Consider the following 5,000-nt stretch of genomic DNA (forward strand, 5'->3'; position numbering starts at 1 on the left):
AATCCACACTATCACAACCAGACCAGGAGGTCCATGCGGAAAATACAATATCCCACCCTTTCGACATCCACCATTGCGCAGATCAGGCACCAACACCCACACATGTCCTATACAACGGTGCACCCAACATCACAATAGTACCTCCTGTCACAGCGCACAAACAATGACATGAGTCAAAGACACAGGTCTGACACAAGCATAGAATTGGAGCGCCGCCTCTAATAAGCCAAAGGTGCATCCTGACGTGACAAATCTGATCATGTCACAAGCATTCACTTACTATAATCACTATCAACGAACCTGCCGCCCCCGCCCCCCCCCCTACACCTTTCCTTACAACAACGTGTAACCTAACCTAACCTAACCTATGTTGTACCTTAACCTAACCTATGTTGTACCTTAACCTAACCTATGTTGTACCTTAACCTAACCTATGTTGTACCTTAACCTAACCTATGTTGTGCCTTAACCTAACCTATGTTGTGCCTTAACCTAACCTATGTTGTGCCTTAACCTAACCTATGTTGTGCCTTAACCTAACCTATGTTGTGCCTTAACCTAACCTATGTTGTGCCTTAACCTAACCTATGTTGTGCCTTAACCTAACCTATGTTGTGCCTTAACCTAACCTATGTTGTGCCTTAACCTAACCTATGTTGTGCCTTAACCTAACCCATGTTGTGCCTTAACCTAACCCATGTTGTGCCTTAACCTAACCCATGTTGTGCCTTAACCTAACCCATGTTGTGCCTTAACCTAACCCATGTTGTGCCTTAACCTAACCCATGTTGTGCCTTAACCTAACCCATGTTGTGCCTTAACCTAACCCATGTTGTGCCTTAACCTAACCCATGTTGTGCCTTAACCTAACCCATGTTGTGCCTTAACCTAACCCATGTTGTGCCTTAACCTAACCCATGTTGTGCCTTAACCTAACCCATGTTGTGCCTTAACCTAACCCATGTTGTGCCTTAACCTAACCCATGTTGTGCCTTAACCTAACCCATGTTGTGCCTTAACCTAACCCATGTTGTGCCTTAACCTAACCTATGTTGTGCCTTAACCTAACCTATGTTGTGCCTTAACCTAACCTATGTTGTGCCTTAACCTAACCTATGTTGTGCCTTAACCTAACCCATGTTGTGCCTTAACCTAACCCATGTTGTGCCTTAACCTAACCCATGTTGTGCCTTAACCTAACCCATGTTGTGCCTTAACCTAACCCATGTTGTGCCTTAACCTAACCCATGTTGTGCCTTAACCTAACCCATGTTGTGCCTTAACCTAACCCATGTTGTGCCTTAACCTAACCCATGTTGTGCCTTAACCTAACCCATGTTGTGCCTTAACCTAACCCATGTTGTGCCTTAACCTAACCCATGTTGTGCCTTAACCTAACCCATGTTGTGCCTTAACCTAACCCATGTTGTGCCTTAACCTAACCCATGTTGTGCCTTAACCTAACCCATGTTGTGCCTTAACCTAACCCATGTTGTGCCTTAACCTAACCCATGTTGTGCCTTAACCTAACCCATGTTGTGCCTTAACCTAACCCATGTTGTGCCTTAACCTAACCCATGTTGTGCCTTAACCTAACCCATGTTGTGCCTTAACCTAACCCATGTTGTGCCTTAACCTAACCCATGTTGTGCCTTAACCTAACCCATGTTGTGCCTTAACCTAACCCATGTTGTGCCTTAACCTAACCCATGTTGTGCCTTAACCTAACCCATGTTGTGCCTTAACCTAACCCATGTTGTGCCTTAACCTAACCCATGTTGTGCCTTAACCTAACCCATGTTGTGCCTTAACCTAACCCATGTTGTGCCTTAACCTAACCTATGTTGTGCCTTAACCTAACCTATGTTGTGCCTTAACCTAACCCATGTTGTGCCTTAACCTAACCCATGTTGTGCCTTAACCTAACCCATGTTGTGCCTTAACCTAACCCATGTTGTGCCTTAACCTAACCCATGTTGTGCCTTAACCTAACCCATGTTGTGCCTTAACCTAACCCATGTTGTGCCTTAACCTAACCCATGTTGTGCCTTAACCTAACCCATGTTGTGCCTTAACCTAACCCATGTTGTGCCTTAACCTAACCCATGTTGTGCCTTAACCTAACCCATGTTGTGCCTTAACCTAACCCATGTTGTGCCTTAACCTAACCCATGTTGTGCCTTAACCTAACCCATGTTGTGCCTTAACCTAACCCATGTTGTGCCTTAACCTAACCCATGTTGTGCCTTAACCTAACCCATGTTGTGCCTTAACCTAACCCATGTCGTGCCTTAACCTAACCCACGTCGTGCCTTAACCTAACCCACGTCGTGCCTTAACCTAACCCACGTCGTGCCTTAACCTAACCCACGTTGTCGCCTAACGTAACCCACGTTGTCGCCTAACGTAACCCACGTTGTCGCCTAAACCTGCTCTGTAATTGTTATACGACTCGTTCAATTAGTGTAGTGTTGCCCACCCGCAACCCTCGCAATATAGTTCGCTACTCGCACTCCCCGCTCCCCTGTGTATCGCTTCATGTTAAACACCTTGCAAGTCTTGCTCACTTTCCACATGCTCCTGCTGTACACTGTAATGTGGATGGCAGCAGGACGTACATGCCGCCCCTCCCCACGTCCCCACCTTGCCCCCTGCCTTCGCAAGCTGGTTGGTGAGAACTTTGCATGTTCAATGCCCTCCGCATGCGACGTACTCAGGCTACGTTGTGGTGCGGCCTGTGTCAACTGTCCGCTAATGTCGTACGCGTAAACCACAATCTGTACTGCACATTCGTCCTTATGTACTGAATGATACATCGTGGCACATGTGTGACCGTACAACGACTGCGCCCAAAAACGGCGGACCATACAGTGCAAATATTGTGCACGCAGCTACGTGTCGTCTCCCTATGAGAGCTGGATTGCAGTGTGGTACGCCATAGAGACGTGTGGGAGGAACGGACGCCGTGGATGGCGATCAGCATGAGCTGTCTGTTGATGTATTCGGACCTAGTCGTCTCTCCTCACACACCGTGATGGCATGGTGCACCGCGTTCCATATCTGCGACATGCTACAGAGGCCGGTTGACAGTCGTTCGAGCAATGGACATCGCATACGTACGGGGGCCACCTTCCACGTATTGTCTAGGCGTGCACATTTTGTTGCGTGTATGTGGGCAGACGTAGTGTGGCGTGACACCTGACACAGGCATGCAATAATCGTGGAAGTTGCAAATGGCGATGGACGCCTGCGTTTTCTGGTGAAGTTACGCAAATGAACAAATGGTAACCTGTTGTGGTGCGGTTGTTCTCGCTAGGGGTGAATCGGTGATGGCGACGATAGGTTGAGGTACTAACCGGTTGTTCCAGCGATACCCACCATGCCGACGAAACTGAACGGCATCTGGGTGTGAAGCGATACGCGGCGGTGGCTGGGTGGGACCGTCCCCGGCCGGTGAGGGGGCGCCTCCCGGCGTGCTGGCCGCGCGGTGCGTGGGCGCACGCGCTACAGCCGGCTGGTGGGGGCGGCCAGTGGCAGGCGCGCCGGCCGACGGACGCGGCAGGCGTCGCAGCTGCGCGCCGGCGCACCCTGCGCGCGGCGCCGTGCGGCCAAAGTAGGTCCTCGCGGGCCCGGTGCGAAGCGCGGTGGACATCTTCAGTGTGCTGGTCCGATTGAGGACTGTGTGCGTTGAGGATGCGCTGCCGCCCGGCGCTCGGCGCCGCGACGCCGTCTGCTGCTCGGTCGCCCCAGCGGTTCTCGCTGGTGGTTTGTATCGCAGCTGTGCGGATGTGTTGGCGCGTGCGCTGTGCTGGGAGAGTTCGCTTCGGCACCCAAGTGGGGCTTTTGTCCTTCTGTGGCGCTGGCGTTGGAGCTGCCGGTCACCGTAGGTGGCGCGTGTTGTCTCCCGCCGGCAATGCCACGACAGCACGCTCCCGGGCCTCTGTCGGCAGCGGCAAGCTCAGTTGGGAGCACGGGTGGTCGCACCGAAAGCGTCTACTCGCCTAACTCCGGGCGATTGCGCCTCTCTCGAACCCGACCAAGTACTTGGGACGGCGCTGCGCGCCGCCGGGACCTGAGAGGGTTTCGAGGTGTATTGTGCAGGGGAGCTCAGCCTCCTCCTGTTTGCAGAATGATTGAGCGGACGCTTGCGTGTTCGCGCGGGCCCCCGGGACACACTCCCGGGCGGCCGGCTGCTCAGCTCTAGTTGACGCAGCTCCCTGGTTGATCCTGCCAGTAGTCATATGCTTGTCTCAAAGATTAAGCCATGCATGTCTCAGTACAAGCCGCATTAAGGTGAAACCGCGAATGGCTCATTAAATCAGTTATGGTTCCTTAGATCGTACCCACGTTACTTGGATAACTGTGGTAATTCTAGAGCTAATACATGCAAACAGAGTCCCGACCAGAGATGGAAGGGACGCTTTTATTAGATCAAAACCAATCGGTCGGCTCGTCCGGTCCGTTTGCCTTGGTGACTCTGAATAACTTTGGGCTGATCGCACGGTCCTCGTACCGGCGACGCATCTTTCAAATGTCTGCCTTATCAACTGTCGATGGTAGGTTCTGCGCCTACCATGGTTGTAACGGGTAACGGGGAATCAGGGTTCGATTCCGGAGAGGGAGCCTGAGAAACGGCTACCACATCCAAGGAAGGCAGCAGGCGCGCAAATTACCCACTCCCGGCACGGGGAGGTAGTGACGAAAAATAACGATACGGGACTCATCCGAGGCCCCGTAATCGGAATGAGTACACTTTAAATCCTTTAACGAGTATCTATTGGAGGGCAAGTCTGGTGCCAGCAGCCGCGGTAATTCCAGCTCCAATAGCGTATATTAAAGTTGTTGCGGTTAAAAAGCTCGTAGTTGGATTTGTGTCCCACGCTGTTGGTTCACCGCCCGTCGGTGTTTAACTGGCATGTATCGTGGGACGTCCTGCCGGTGGGGCGAGCCGAAGGCGTGCGACCGCCCCGTGCGTGCTCGTGCGTCCCGAGGCGGACCCC

The 5,000-nt window shown here is 52.1% G+C and overlaps 1 non-coding gene across 1 annotated transcript in view; it reads left to right on the forward strand.

The window, feature by feature from the left end:
- The first annotated feature begins 4,214 nt into the window (after positions 1–4,214).
- Positions 4,215–5,000, forward strand: part of LOC124729361 — a 1,909-nt gene continuing 1,123 nt past the window's right edge. Inside the window, exon 1 of the ribosomal RNA XR_007007634.1 lies at positions 4,215–5,000. This exon is cut by the window's right edge and continues 1,123 nt beyond it. This is a non-coding gene — a ribosomal RNA (small subunit ribosomal RNA).

Source organism: Schistocerca piceifrons, unplaced genomic scaffold (genome assembly GCF_021461385.2).
Source record: "Schistocerca piceifrons isolate TAMUIC-IGC-003096 unplaced genomic scaffold, iqSchPice1.1 HiC_scaffold_1206, whole genome shotgun sequence".
Classification (NCBI taxonomy): domain Eukaryota; kingdom Metazoa; phylum Arthropoda; class Insecta; order Orthoptera; family Acrididae; genus Schistocerca; species Schistocerca piceifrons.